Raw genomic sequence first — 15,986 nt, forward strand, 5'->3', positions numbered from 1 at the left:
AACTGAAGTGCAGAGAGACTAAGTGACATTCTTGAGGACCCACTAGTGAAAAGCAGTCAAGATTTAAACCCACCATCAGCAGCAGAGTCCCCACTCCGAACACACAAGCTGCACGGCCCCTCACCCACAACCCAGGTACCATGTCCCCCCAGCCTCCCGGGAGTCCCTTGGGGCCAGCTTCCACTCAAGTCTGCAGCCACATTCCCATTCACTTGGCCTAAGGATCCGTAGGTCCTCCTCCTCTCTCCTCCCTAGATTAGAGCGCCCAGGAGAACAATGCCACAGGCTTTTGTAATATCGCCTCTGTCTTACTTTCCTATCACTATTATAATAAATTGCCACCAACGTAGGGGCTTATAGTAACACAAATTTCTTGTCTCTCAGTTCTGTAAGTCCAGAGGTCAACATAGGTCTTTCCAGGCAAAGTCAAGGTGTCAGCAGGCCTGCATTCCTTCAGGAGGCTCCAGGCAGACTCTGCTCCCTTGCCTACTCCAGCTCCTAGCAGTGCCTGTTTTCCTTGGCTCCTGGCTCCTTCTTCCATCTCAAAGCCAGCAACAGACTATCTCTGAGACTCTTCTGTGATCACGTCTCCCTCTGACCACCACCAGGAAAGCTTGTCTGCTTTAGAGACTCATGATTAGACCAAGCCCACCACCAGGATTACCCCGGCCAAGCTCCTAATCTCAAATCCCCTAAACCTAACCCCATCTGGCAAATTCCTTTTGGCAGGTAGAGAAATCTATTTACAAGTTTCAGCCATTAAAACTTGAACATCTTAGGAGTTATTATTCTACCTGTTATAATCCTTGTGTATAAACCTCAAACAGTGGGGCGTGAAGGCACACGCCTATAATCCCAGCACTTGGGAGGCTGAGGCAGGAAAACTGTAATGCATTCGAGGCCAGCCTGAACTATCTTGTGAGAAGTCTCAAAAAAAAAAAGCTAACGTTGAAGAGAGTGGTCCCCTAACAAGTAAGGAACAGATGGATCCCCATAACACTTCCCTCCTGGATGCTTGATTATGTGGCCCTTCCACTGACCTCTCATATGGTGCATTGCTCCTGTGTCCCCAGACTGCCCAAGAGCTCTTTCAAGTTTCCCCTTTTAACTTCCCCAATAGTGACAGTAACACTACTGGTGAACACCTCATGGTAGACACATGAGGATGTGTGAGAGTCTGGGGACAAACACAATGGTAACACATCATGAGTTCAATCCTCACTTCAACTGCTGCTTTATTTTCTATTTTGGGAGGAGGGGGTTATAAATTTATAAATGCATTCTTTCAAAATGAAAAAAAAATACAAAAGAATATAAAAACTCTCCCTTTGTCCCCTACCTCCTAGTCATTTTTATACTTCCAGAAGTATCTTATGTATATGCAAGCATATAAATATACTTATTATTTGCCCTATCTTTTCTGTAAATGGCAACAGTGTATTTCCTTCCAATGCCTCACTCTCATTACTTAATAACGTAGACTGCTTCCCATCTAACCACAGAGCACACTCCTTCCCTTTTTGTGGCTTTGTGCTATTCCACTGTGCATCAGCACTAGAATTCACTTCACCATTCAGACATTCTTGTGCTATTAACAATAGTGTTCAGTGAACACCAGTGTGAGTACATCTGAGGATTAATTTTTGTAAGTGGAATTCCTGGGTCCAGTAAGGTCATGTGAATTTTTTTACCTTTGTCAGTCCCAGCTAGGTGAAGAATGATCTATTTAAATGAGATTTAACTAGCATTTTTAAATTATGTGTGAGGTCAAGCATTTTCATGGGTTTAGCAATGGCTAATTTCTTTTATATGAATTACTTGTTCGTATTCTTTGACTATTTTCTTATAGAATTCTTATTCTTTATTGACTTGTAGGAGTTCTTTTTTGTACAGAAAAAATAATCCTTAAACCATGAGTTACAAATATATTTTTCCTGTCTGTCTGTAATCTGTCTTTTGTTCTGTTGACAGTGGTTTTGCTCTCCCAACTTTTTTTTAGGTAATACATTTTATCGTTATTTTCCTTATTTTGCACCATACTTAGAAAGACCACACCTGCTCCTAAGTTATAAAAACACTCACCTTTGATTCTTCCAGAGATCAGTCCTATTGACAGTGCGAAGTTCCATCCTAGGGATATGAATTACATCTGGCCATGAGGTGCTACACTGGCCATAATTTATGGAAACTAAATATAATTTTTTGGTAGCTTTTACCTTTTTACACTCTATGTTTATAAAAGCATTATCCCATGACAGTTGGGGAGGTAGGCAGTACAATATTTATTTATCTTGTTTTACCAGAGAGGTTAATTTAGTGCCCAAAGATACATAGTACAATGCAGACTCAAACACAGGGCTCCTGAGCAGCAGGAGTTGAGCTACATCCCCAGCCCTTTTTTATTCTTTATTTTGAGAGAAGATCTTGCTAAATTGCCCAAGCTGGGCTCAAACTCATGACCCTTCTGCCTCAGCCTCGCAAGTGTGCTGGGATTACAGGTAGCCTTAAAATCTCAAGGACATCTCTGAAGTCATCTTCAAATAACTTCAAAAGAATGCAAATAGTAACTTTTCTATTAAAAAACAGCATTTATTTAATTGGGTCATACAGTGATCCACTTAAACAATGACTCAACCTCAAATGTCCAAGCCAATGTTCTCATCAACTGATAGAATTCCACATTCTTATCGTGCACCGATATACTCTGCAATATTTAATTGAAAAGTCAGGAGTGGAGTGATCCCAGATCCCCAAGGGTTCTGAGAGGATTGTGAAGAGAAGTGCTTCTCAATTTGGGGAAGTGGAGAAGGTGGGGAGCTCTTTTCAAATTACACATGCCCCAGCCCCCACAATGCAACAGCCCCACTTCAGAAGTATATCCATGTCCTCCACCTGGTGTGTGCCAAAGGTGGGGAAAATGTTAAAGCCACCATTCCAGAGGACAGGGTCTGCCTCTGTGCAATCGTTATGAGCCACACCCTTCAGTTATACAACCTTCCCCTTGTCCTAACTCCTGATGCTCCTAGCAGCTCCGTCCCCAGCTCTGCTACCCCAGGCCATCGATGCTTCCTGTTCCCTTGGCATTTCTCCCTCTTCGCCCACCACCCAATTCCAAGGCAGCTCCCTCCCGTCCTCAGACCTCCACTGTACCAGCTCCTGGAAGAACCCCCCACCACCCACTAATGCCAACTCCCCCAGGAATGCTCCACCCTTTCCTTTTTGCCTCGGACTTTATCACAGTATAATATTATCTATCTATTAATCTATTTTCTTATTAATTATCTGCCATCTCAAAAGTCCCCTGAGGGCAGAGACTTTGTGCAAATCATTCATGCTATATAATTCTAGCACAGCATCTAGCATACAGTCGTGCCCAAAAGGTATTAGGTAAATTAAATTTGATTGAATGAGCTCCAGTTAATTTTCTTCATTTCTGCATCATCATCAAGTTTAGAAGTAGCCCAGCCACCTGAGATGGGACAGGGACATGAGCACATGACACCGAACTCCTACTGCCTGCCACTCTTGGGTATTCCTTCCTCTTGTGTGAAAAGAATGCTCTTAGCCAACAATAAATACCCCAGCGAGGAATACCTTAAAGACTCCCTGGTTTCCCTCTACTGGTGCCTATCTTTCTTGTTGACCTAACTCCGCTGGACTGTGTAGGATGAGCTGAGAAATAATGTTGAAAATTTGCCATTAAAAATAAGATAGTGGGGGTTTGGGGTTGTAACACAGTGGTAGAGTACATACCTAGCATGTGCACAGCCCTGGGTTCAATATTTAGCACCACAAAAATAAATAACCAAAAACAGCAATGAAATCAAAAATTATTGCTTACTACATGCCAAACAGCATGCAAAGCTTGCAACAAGAATTATTCTATGTAATCCTCATGCGGGCCAGGTACCATGATTACCTCAAGTTTATGTATAGCTAAGAAAATGGCACCTAAGTCTTATAGGTGGTAAATAAAGAGGCCATGATGAGCCCACATAAACACTGAGAAGAGCCTTCATTTTCATGACATGGGACCCCCTACTACTAACAGGATACTCACACTTCCTCCTGGAAAATGAATGCTTAAAAGATTCATAGTGCTCAAACACAAGGTCCCAAGCTCGATCCCCGGTACCAAAAAAAAAAAAAAAAGATTCATAGTGGAAGACAGCAACCAAAATACTGAGTTATTAATATGGTCAAATGCTTTAGGGATATGGGTGGGACCAGAGTTCTACCTATAGATAAATCTGGGGAAAGCCAACAGCCAGACATCTGAAAATTACACTGTCATCTTCAGAAAGGAAGTAACACATGACAGACCTGTTTAGGGTAATTACCCATACTAACAGGATCCCAAGGCTAACTGGAGGACAATGACCAAGTTTTGTGTGATAATTCCTGGTTTGGTCCTAGTTAGGGACTTTTAAAAGTAAATTAAGTGTGAGGGCCGAGGATTTAGCTCAGTGGTTTCGCCACCTGCTGCATAAGCGCAAGGACCAGAGTTCGATCCCCCGGTACCAAAAATAAATAAGTGCGTGTGTGTGTGTGTGTGTGTGTAAATGACACTCTTTTGAGTTTCAAGGCCTAACTATGCCATGACACAGATAAGAACGAGATCACTTGTAATGGAAGATCACTGTTATGTGCCAAAAGAAACAGCACTGACTACAGGGCTACCGGAAGCACGAGAATGGTGGGGAGGCTTCAAAGAGAAGGCAGAACCTAACTAGGCCTTGATGTTCACATGAGGACAAGCATGGAAACCAGGACCTGCCTGGAGCAGGCAGAAGGTGCTCAGCTGGAGGCGGGGGGCCGCACCTGGCAGAATGTTGCCAGGAAGTAATTCTGGAAGGGCTGTCAGGGGCATTTTAGGGTAGGGAGGTCCCTGGAAGAGAGGAAGATACTGGCCTCCTATTTGTAAGAAGGCAGGGACAAAGTATAGCTGTACTTCTTAAGAGGACTGGGTTTCCAGGACAGTCCTCCCCTACTGCGTATCCCATGGATACCAAAATCTAAGGATGCTCAAGTATCTTACATAAAATGGCACAGCATTTACATATAACTTATGCACATCCTACCTTATACTTTAAATCATCTCCAGATTACTCATCAAACTTAATAAGACAGCCACACTGCTTCATTCACATGGATTCAGTGTGGTACTTACTACTCAGCACATGGCGAATTCCAGTTTTTCTTTCTGGAATCTTCTGAAATTATTTTTTCCTAATCACAGTGAGTTGAATCTATTGACATGGAACCCACAGATATGGAGAGCTGACTGTAAATGGAAGCCTGGCACAATGGCAGGGCATTGTCTGGGCATGGGTGGAGGACAGGTTGACAGGGAGAGCAGTTACAGGCCAGACCCTTCATTGGGGACTGCTGGAAAGCACCAGCCAGTAGAGCTCATGGACTTGAAGTGGCCAGGGGGAAATAGGAAAGTACACTTAATAACAACAATAAACAGAACATAGAGGATCTGGGGGGCAGTGATAACTATTTTGTATGATACTGTAATGGTAGATACATGTCATTACATGTTTCTCAAAACCCAGAGAACATACAATAGTAAGAATGAGCCCTCAGATAAACTCTGGACTTTGAGTGATAAGGATATGTCAGTGTAAGTGCACTGACTGTAACAAATGTACCACTCTGAAAGGGGTGCTAATATTGAGCGAGGTTATTCAGGGGGGATACTTGATCTCTGTACTTTCTGCTCAATTTTTCTGTGAATCTAAAACTGCACTAAAAAATGAAGACTATTAAAATACATAAATAACAAGAAGAACTTGGACAGAGGGTATGATGGAGAAAAAGGAGTCAGGGATGACTCACAGGCCAAGTGACTGGAAGAAGGTTGGTGTTAACAGGAAGCAGAAGGAGGAAGTCGAAAAGGAGACCCTGGTTCGAAGGTAAAAGAGAAGGTGGGTTCTCCTGGGAACATGGTAAGATGACAAAGGTCATCCACTGGGTCCTCTGTCCGGCTGAGGTAAGGAAAGGGTATAGATATGTTCACTGGAGGAAGAAAACAGGATCAAACAACCCACTTTTAAACTGAGAAAAAGCTTTTAAAAAGGAAAAGCATTGGGGCACATGGGAAATCCCCATCTTTCCAGCATACTCACCCTCTGACTCAAAGATCAACTGCTGGGGAAGGTTTCAATTTCTTGTAAGAATGAGAACACAAAAAATTATATGTGATCTGCTGGCCAAGTAAAATCCACCCAAAGGGACACTGATCCAAACCTGGAGAACTGGCAAGTTATTTGAGGGGCAGGCAGATTTCCCTTGCAAGCAAGCAGTGCCCTCTACACTGTGCAGGAAAGTCCAGATGACTGGGAGACACAGGGCAGCTGTTCAAGGCCACACCACCTGACTGCCCTTTGGAAAAGAAATTGTTAACCTCCCTGTGCCTCAGTTTCCTCCTCTACAAAAAGGGGGTAACTGCCTACTTTATGGATCTGCTGTAAAAGTCAAAAGAGCAGTATGGCAGTGTATGCCTGGCACTTGCTGTGCCTACTATGGCCATCACCTTGGACTTTTCCAAGGCCCCTGAGGTGAAAAGTACAGAAGTGCCTTCCTCGTGATCATGGAGCATTTATTCCTCTAAAAACATTTTTTTCTCCTCAAGTATTTTGACAAATGGGATAATGATATTTAGAGACCAGGATGCTTTCAGTCGACATGCTCTGAAACTCAGCCTGCCCATATGGGTTACACACCAAGCCACTCCCTTCGAGATCACTCATGTACCCATGGTCATCCAATACCTGGCCTGAACTCACGAAGCCTGAGACATGACAGAAAAAGTCCTTTGAAAGTGAGTGAAATAACAAGGTTTTGGATTTTTTGTTTGTTTGTTTGTTTGTGGTACTAGGGATTGAATCCAAGGCCTTTGCACTGAGCTACATCCTCAGGCCTTTTGTAGTTTCTGAAATGGGGTCTCACTAAGTTCCCAAGCTGGGCTGAAATTCATGCTCCTTCTGCCTCAATCTCCCAGAGATCTAGGATTACAGGCATGGGCTACCATGCCCAGATCAAAGTTATTATTCTTAACTTTGCCAGAAATATTGACTGTAATCTAAAGACATCTGACATGTGTCTATCTACAGACTCAGCTTGGTTGAACTCTTAAAACAGAGGCCACAGTTTTTCAAAGCTTCACAATCATCGAGGACATTTACTACTGACTAGAAAGTGAGCCGTTAGGTCAACATGTCATTGGAAATCATGATGCTGACTTTCCTACACAGGAACTGCCCATGTGCTGGGCAGAAGGACCTACACCTCTCAAGGTCTGATCACTGGAAGACAAGCAGATGAAGACCCCATCTTTTACTCTAAGACTCCAGTACCCAGAGCTAAGGTGACACTGCCCCCTAACCAGGCTGTGACCTCTTATCTCCAGGTACAGCAAGGACACCTGCCTCCCCCTGACCTCTTCCAAAAGCCACTCTAGGTAAGAGCTATGTGATCAGTACGATATCAGAAGATAATTACAGTGCAATGTTGAACTCTTTTTCTGTAACTTCAAGGAATGTTGGTTTCCTACATACAAACCCCTTTGTTCTGCCTTGTACTTTGATCAGTTGGGTTTGTGTGCCTAAGAGAAGAACTGGGCACCATCCAGTTATAGAGAATAAAGACTGGATCTCAGGTAAAGGCAAGGAAGGAAAGAGGAAGGGATCCAGGAACTCTACAAGTGGCTGCTCCATTAACCCAGTAAAATCTACTGCACTAACAAAACCCATGGTGGGGTGGATTTTCCCACTAGAGAGGGAAGGGGCTGACTCTGTGTCAGGACAGGTAAACAGAAAGACCACAGGAGCCCTCCCCAACCCACACCCCAGGGAATTAGCAGAAGACCCAGGCAGGGTCTTGGATTTCCTTTGCCCATGAGCCTCTGGGATCTCCTGAGTTAAAAAAGAATGTCTTTCTTCCCCCAAGGTCACTGGACACAACCTGGTTTTACTACTTAACATCTAACTACTATCCACCCTCATTTTGCGTTCACATCACAAGTCTTACACAACATCCAAGTTTTTTCAGGGAAAAGTGATAAAGTGGAATTGAAATCAGTGTAGTAATAGTTCTAGTATGTCCCCCTTGACACATCCCACTTCTTTGAGACTGGTCCCCAGAAGGTCCAGCTTGGCAGCGTGATCCCACCTTGACCCTCTCCCATCCATCAACACCTCGGACACTGCCACCAGGCCTAGCTGTTTATAAGGACAGGAGTGAGTCAGGGGAGCAACATCTTCTAATTCATGTACTTTAAAAGACTAGCCATATGTGGTGGTGCACACCTGTATCCCAGCACTCTGGGAGGCTGAGGCAGAAGGACTGAAAGTTGGAGCAAGTCTGGACAATTTAGTATCTTAGTGAGACCCTGTCTCAAAATTAAAAAAAAAAAAAATTAAAGAGAACTTGGGTGTAGCTCAGGGAAAAGACCCTGCTGGGTTCAATCCCCAGTACCCTCCCCGCAGAAAAAGTTACTCTGGCTGTCTTTAGGAAACTGAATCGGAGGGAAGCACAGAAGAACAAGAAAATCAGCAGTAGCTAGTATGAAAGCATGTGACAGCTGCCTGAGATAGGGGGCCACAGGATCAGAGAAACAACCAAGACCATGAGGTGGCTCAGATGTGGACCGAAGACCAGACACGGCTCCTAGTTTCCAGCCTGGATGAGTGGATGGCAGAGGTGTTACTCAGATGGGGGAGGCCCAAGATCTAAGATGGCTGGGGGCAAGAGGGAACTCAGATGAATGACTGAACTGAAGCTCAGTCCTGAGCCCACATCTGGACAGTCCCTTTCCATTTCCTATACCCCATTTCATATTCTCAACTCACTTCTTTCTTACAGAGAGCCCCCAAACTGTCGAGTTTCAGGCTCTACAAAGCTGGGGAGGGGAGGATCAACAGTATCCGGCAAGTTAAACTGAGTTGTCTGTGATACATCCAAGAAACCACAGGCAAATTCAATGTTAGATGTCTAAACCTGGGGATCTCAAGAGAGCTTGACATCAGCATGAGGGAGTTAGTAGTTTATCAATACTTAAGGTCCTGGAAACAAAAAAATCCAGCTTGTCCAGTGTCTGTCATGGCCTCTGGATCAGCCAGGAATGTGATACAGAGTCCCTACTGGATTAGAATACTGATGCCTAGAAATCAGCTTTTACAGGTTTCCCAAATAATTCTTATGCATAAAAATGTCTGAAGAGTAGCCAAACACAGTCATGCACACCTGTAATCCCAGTACTCTAGAAGGCTGAGGCAGGAAGATAGCACGAGGGTGGGAGGAGGTTGGGGATGTAGCTCATGCAAAGGCCCTAGGTTCAATCCCTAGTACCATTAAAAAAAAAAAAAAGGGTCTGAAAATCACAGATCTCGGGAGAGGGTGCGGAGAAAAAGAAGAAGACCCAAGCCAGGCTATGAGGAGCTGAAACTGGGGAAAGCCAGGGAAAGCAACAGACAGAGCAAAGGCGGCCAGAGCAGTAGAGATCTGAGAAGCTCAGAATCACGAGGGCAAATATTTGAAAAGGATGATGAGCACTTGAATGGAAAAGTCCTTTGTGGTCAGAGTTAGGGTCACCTAACGAGGCGCAGGCCAGTAGAGAAATCCCAGGGGAGGGAAGTCAGGGACCTCAAAGACCTTGAGAGATCAAGGAAAGAATAACTCAGGCAGCTGACTTTCCAGTTCCAAGCAATTACCTTTGAGCTCCCTTAGTGTCCTTATAATAAGGCTCCCCCACCCCCGTCAGTGTCAAGGGTGGGGGTCTCTTCCTTACAACCAGCCATAGCTAAAGCACACAGGAATGAATTGATACAAAACAGACTGAGCCTTGAGTTGATAAAACTGAGATCAGGGCTTTAAGCCCAGCTCTTGTGCAGCAAATGTAGTCAAAGAAACTGAGGAGCAAGGGGCATCAGAAACCGTGGGTAAACTGGAGAAAGAAGCCATGCCGATGAAACAAAGGATAAGATACACAACACACAAGATGAGTAAATCACACAAGAGGTTCAGTCTGTACTTGGCAGATAGACGGCCGGGCTGAATCATATTGTGCATTAGACACCTGGTGCAAGGATGTGCAGGCAAAGGCCAGCTGCACACAGAGGTGGGCCACATGGAAAATACCGTGCTGATGTGGGGTTGCTCTCGGGGCTGCCTCAGAGGAGGCTCTACTGTCACTGCTGTGTTTCCTGAGTGCAAAGGATGGGGCTTCAAGGCCATGCCAGGGCAAGTACCCCACACCCATGATAGGTGTCTAAGTTCTGGGCTCATGAGGCTTGAGTTGTATCATTGCACATTTTTCTCTGATATCCAGGGAATTTGGCCAAATGCTTCTGAGCAAAACCAGGAAAGCATAAGAAGGCACAAAGTAGGAAAATGTACATTTGAGACAGAAAAATGGGAAAGGAGGTTAGAAAAAAAGAAGATGGTGGACCAGGGATTTAGCTCAGTGGTTTCGCCGCCTGCTGCGCAAGCGCAAGGACCCAAGTTCGATCCCCGGTACCAAAAAAAAAAGAAGATGGAAATAACTTTGCACCACTGATCTGGAAGTTAAAATACTTTGAATTTTTTATCAACTTTTTGGTTTTTATAAAGAAACCAGGACAAAGCCCTGGTTGTCCATGACTTCCATGAAAAACTTTATAACCAAGCCCCCAAATTACAGCCTTTACCTGCACGGAATATGTTTGAGGATCTGGAAACCTCAGAGTCCCATATCTAATAATGCACCTAGTACGGCTTTTAAATTTTTACCCTGATAGTTTTATCAGAGAAAGTGCCCCTTGGCTCTAAAAGCAAACACAATAATGGAATCTTAAGGTTAGAAGGCTGGGGGGGAAATGGGCATGGGAACAGCTGCGGGCTCAAACATTTTCTCCTCCATTGGTTCAAGTTGTGAAATCTCTCTGAACCATAGAAAATGACTATACTTCCTGTTTCACTGGCTTAAATGAGATAATGTAAATCAATGTGCCCAGGGCACTGTGTTATCCATGATGAGTATTCACTAGGTGTCCTTGTCTCTTTCCTAAAACATGTTATCATGCCAAGCAAATGTAAAATGTTCCTAGAAGCAAGTCAGAAAGCTGTGTCACACTCCTTAGACACATGACTGGTCCTAGGCAAAATCTGTTTGCCCTCTGATGTCCCCTTTTATTCCCCTCACCTCTTTTCTGTTCTTCCAGCCTCTGGAATCCAGGGCTTCCTAGTGGAGGGTATCCCGGCAGATATTAGAAATTTGTTAGAAATTTCCCACCTGCACCAGAATGAGGCTTGAAGACTTCCTTTTCTTATTTTCCTAAGGGTCTGTGTTAGAGAAGAAAACATCAAGGTTTCAGGTCATTATAAGTTTCACTGTTAACCAGCCAGATTACTTGAGTGTAAGAAAATATACATCTTCTTAAGCTATATAAGTGAATAAACAAGATTTGGACTATCAATCCCAAAAGGCCTAGGTTAGACACTCAAAGGGTATAGAATTACTTTTGCACTATATCCAGGAAACAAAGCCAAATTGAGTGCTTAATGTTAACTTTTTTTTTAAGTGCTTGAGGATCACATAATCTATGACAGTGATGGTGAACCTTTTAGAGCTTTCAATGATAACAAACAGCTGGCTGGGGCACACATGCCATAGGTTCGCCACCACTGATCAAGGCTATGCCTTTCTGAATTAAGCAATTTTCTTGCTACATACAACTCCTGCCTTTGCCTTTGGGAGCAGAGGCTGGGATAACCTTTGGAATGAGTAGCAGAAAAGGCAGCCAGAAATCCAGAAGATGGGTCCTCCCCTCGGGTGGAGACTATCTCCCTCCCTACTGGGATGTAAGGGAAAGAACATGAGACTGAAAGACAGGAGACCTAAGTGTCAGTCCCCTATCTACCTCTAATTAGCTGTGTAGCTCAGATTCAGTTATTCTCCCTCCCCACTGGACCTTGGCTGCTTCATCTGTAAACTGAGATTACAAAACACAAGACTCATTACTACCCTTTCTTTCCATCTGGGTGACCCTTTTAGGATCTGAAGAAAGTTACGGATTCTTTCCCCAAGCATTATCTGCTTTCATACATGAATATGAAATGATACATCAGCAGAGGCAGTAGCCACAGCCCATAAAGCCTATCTCTGTATATCCCAGGGTTAAGATCACTGAGGCTGACCACGGGCTTTTAAAAACAGAGAATGCAACTGAAAGGTATACGGACAAAGCCTTAGTCAGAAGTGAATCATTTATAGAACTAAAAGCAGCTCTCCAGCAGAAAATGGAAGGGGAGGGCCAGGGATTTAGCTCAGTGGTTCTGCAGCCTGCCTCAAAAGCGCAAGGTCCTGAGTTTGATGCCCAGTACCAAAAAAAAAAAAGAAAAAGAAACTGGGGGGGGGGGGGTTTACTTAGGGAAAATAAATGGAAGTATCAATAAGAGTTACCCTGGACTGAAGTCTGGCTAAGAGGTTTAGACACATTCACAAGGGAGTGGCTAAAAGCACTGATTCTGGAGTCAGAATGCCTAGCTCACATCTAGCCCCCACCATTTACTAGTTGTCTGACCTTGGGTTTGGTACCAGTTCCTTCATCTGTAGAAAGGGGGAAGGAAAAAACAGCATCTATCTCAAGAGTTGATATATATACACAGAGCACCCGACGTGAGGTTTTCCATACACTAAGCCCTAAGTAATTGCTACTTATTACAGAAACCCGGGACACATTTGCTGGGTAGGGTTAAATTGTGAGCTGAGAAGTTTGGGGAAGTTATAAATAACTGGATGCCTTAGTTTTTTCATATATAAACTGAGGCCAATAATAAAATCTGCCTCATAAGTTTGTTTCAAGGCTTACTGAGACCTCCACATAAAAACCTTATTTTAAAATTTTCTTTGGTGGTGCTGGGGATGGAACCCAGTCTTGCAGATGCTAGTTAGGCAATCTCCACTAAGCTACTTCCCTATACCATAAAAACCCTTTTTATAATGCCTGATACATATTAAATGCACAATAAATAGCGGCTGTTATTAATTCCGGAAGGGGAAGAATTATCATTACCCTTTACGTTTTCTGAATAAAAGACAACTCTGACACAGACATATGTATGTATACTACTGACATCACCTTCAGTCAGCAAATAGCTATGCCAAGATTTCAAATCAGATGGATCTGAAACCAGAAGCTGTAACCACTACCCTATACACCTCTTGTTTGAACAGTGTTTGGAGAACATAAGAGCTAATTTGTATCTACCAGATACTATAACAGTGGTAGCGAGCCTATGGCACAGGTACCACAGCAGGCTGTTCGTGTCCTGAAAGCTCTAAAAGCTTCCCCATCACTGCACCAAAAAAAAAAGAAAGATGTTTGATGATAACAATCCAAAATTTGAAGGATTCTCCCTTGAGTCAACTATGACCTTGGCCAAAGCCCTTCTTTGCCACTTAGAAATGAACAATTTTGTAGGCTGGATCCTGTTGTCAATCAGTTCTCTGCCTTTCACAAGTGGTTGTTAAACCATGGCCTGACACCAAAAGAGGAAAACGAAACCATTTCCCTCAATGGCCTAACTAGCAAAGAGAATCCTTAAAATGAAAGTGGTGTGTTGCTAGGGCTTAGAAAAGATATGGAGTGGGCCAACAGCAAGTAGAATTGCTGTAGTAGAGCACAAATGCTACTGCCTAATTAATAGCCTTTTATGTGAAACAAAACGAAGGTGTTTATTTCTATTTGCAGGATGCCAAACGCAGAGGCCTTCCCATTTATAGTAAAATAGAGGAAGTTGGTAGCACAGCCCACAGCAGCGGGGAGGGAAGCAGTGTTCAGGTCAAGAGACACCAGCCTGGACTACAGACGAAGCTCAGTGGTGGAGCTCTGACCTTGTAAGAGTGAGACCCTAAGTTCCATACCCAGCACTGAAAGAGAGAGACAGACAGACAGACAAAGAGACAGAGAGACCCCCACCCCACCTCCTTGAAGGGCAGTGTTAATCTGAACCCTAACCCTCTCAGTCAACATCAATTTCCATAATCAGGAAGTGAGAACCAAACAAGTGGCAGAAGGAACAGGCTGATCAGGTAAGTCTTTGCTAAGCAATTCACATCTCCACATATTTACTTCTAAATCAGTTTTTATATCTTTATTCAAGACAGCCCCATTAGTCAATCTCAAGTGTACCACTCCTTTAAAAATAAATAAAGGGGGACTAGAAAGTAAGCAGTAAGGGTGCTTGCCTAGCGTGCTCAGTCAGGCCCTGTGTTGGACCCTCATCACAACTGATTAAATGTCCAGCTGTATCTCTGCCTTGGGACCAGACATCACCAGCGGTGATGACAGAGCTCGAGAGCTCACCTTCATTGCCCTACTGGGATGCCCTGTAAGAGATGGGTCAATGGTCGGAGGAGCCCCTGATCTCACTGGTGCGCCTCTACCTGCCCACCAACCCACTCACAGGAGAGGAAGGGCACCCACTCATTCCAAACCTTCCCCCACCCCTTCCTGAGGGGAAAGAACTCTGCACTGGGAGTCAGAGGCCCACCAGGTTCTGTACCTCTTTCTGCTCCTACATGGCTGGCTGGCCCTGGGTACGGTATTTTCCACCCACACCTCAGTTTCTCTGTCTCCAAAATGAAAGGTTTGATGGAGATCACGTGGAACCGTCTTCCTGCTCTCTGGAATTTCTAATTCCATTATTCTTACATACAAAGATGCCTTGCAGAAACAGCAGCGACACCTTGCTCCACATTGTGTGACCATCCGCCTCAATAATTCGTGTGATTTTTAGAAAAGTATGATGCATGCAAAACTGAAAATCAGGCTGTTGCTTTCCCCTGTCACTGAACTTCATAGTGTGGATTTTCGCTTCGGTCTTTTCATTCAATCCCACAATCCCCCGAAAAAACCTTTCCTACCCATCCCAATTTCTAAACTCAAAACTATTTTTATTTTTCTTTCCCAAGGCAAAACGAAACGACAAGGAAAAACAAACCCAAACCCGGCCTGGTGGAAGGTGCTAGCCACAGCACTTTCTCTGGAATCCAGGATTCCACCTTTGCCCCACCCTCTCCCCGGGTTCTTTTAGCCTGGGATCCGCGGTCCCTTCTCCCTCTGCTGAGAAACAGGCCGACCATTCATTCCTTCCTCCCCGGCAAGCTCGGCTGGGAACCGGCCAGCTCCCCAGCTCCATTCCTGGGAGACCCAGCCATCCTGGGAGCCCGCCGGGGAGCCGGCAACTGCGCGCGGGTAAGGGCCCCAGGCTTCCGGGGGAAGGGGCGGCCGGCTCGGCCCCTGGCCGCAGTGCGCACCCCGGCGCTGGGGAGGCCTCCCCGGCAGGCTTCGTCCCTTACCGGCAGCTCCTCAGGAAAGGGCAGCGCAAGGCCGGCCGGCCGCGACCAGGCGGCGGACTTTGCTGACTCAAAGGCGCGGCGGCAGCGGCGGTGGCCAGCGCCCAGGAGCGCACTCGAGCGTAGCCCCGCGCTCCCAGCGCACTTAGCGGCCCGCGTCCCCGCGTACAGCCCGCAGTCTCTCCGCGTGTGGCCACCCGCCTACCGCTTCCGCCAGCCGGTGAGCCCGCAGCGCCCCGCCCTCCGGCCCAGCCCAGGATGGGGCCGGGCCGCCACGGTCGTCCCCTATGGAAGGGTAGGGAGGAAATACGGTCACCGTCCGGACCCTGAAGTTGAAGGTGTGTGAGGCACATCCTTTGGAATCACCTCTTGAAACCCACCTCTGCTTTGCTGGATTGATGAATGGGGAGGGAATTCGATAAATGTGATAAACAAGAATGGCAGAATCTTAACAGTGAAATCTTTTTGAACTTCGCTATATTTTTATAATAAAACATCGCCGGGGGGGGGGGGGGGTTACGAGATTGCCAAAGGATCTCAGTGTAGCATTTCCCAAAAGGTATCTTGGGCTGGGTTTCACCCACCTGTTTGGAGGACATTAAGGGGTGACTAAAATGACAAAGAATAATACATATAGCCA

The 15,986-nt window shown here is 45.2% G+C and overlaps 1 protein-coding gene across 5 annotated transcripts in view; it reads right to left on the reverse strand.

Annotated features, from left to right (window-relative positions):
• The window catches only part of Snx10 (sorting nexin 10), a 62,738-nt gene extending 47,178 nt beyond the window's left edge, over nt 1-15,560 (reverse strand). For 2 of the 5 annotated variants that reach the window (XM_087206615.1, XM_021254102.2), the window contains exon 1: nt 15,350-15,545. The gene's annotated coding sequence lies outside the window, so the exon portion shown is untranslated. Of the gene's footprint in view, nt 1-11,188; nt 11,329-15,349 lie in introns of all 5 variants that reach the window. The other 3 variants (XM_021254101.2, XM_087206616.1, XM_004839525.4) reach the window with 3 other exon arrangements.
• Nucleotides 15,561-15,986: the final 426 nt, after the last annotated feature.

Source organism: Heterocephalus glaber, unplaced genomic scaffold (assembly GCF_053883595.1).
Source record: "Heterocephalus glaber isolate CG9 unplaced genomic scaffold, H.glaber_assembly_v1.0 deba00000676, whole genome shotgun sequence".
Classification (NCBI taxonomy): domain Eukaryota; kingdom Metazoa; phylum Chordata; class Mammalia; order Rodentia; family Bathyergidae; genus Heterocephalus; species Heterocephalus glaber.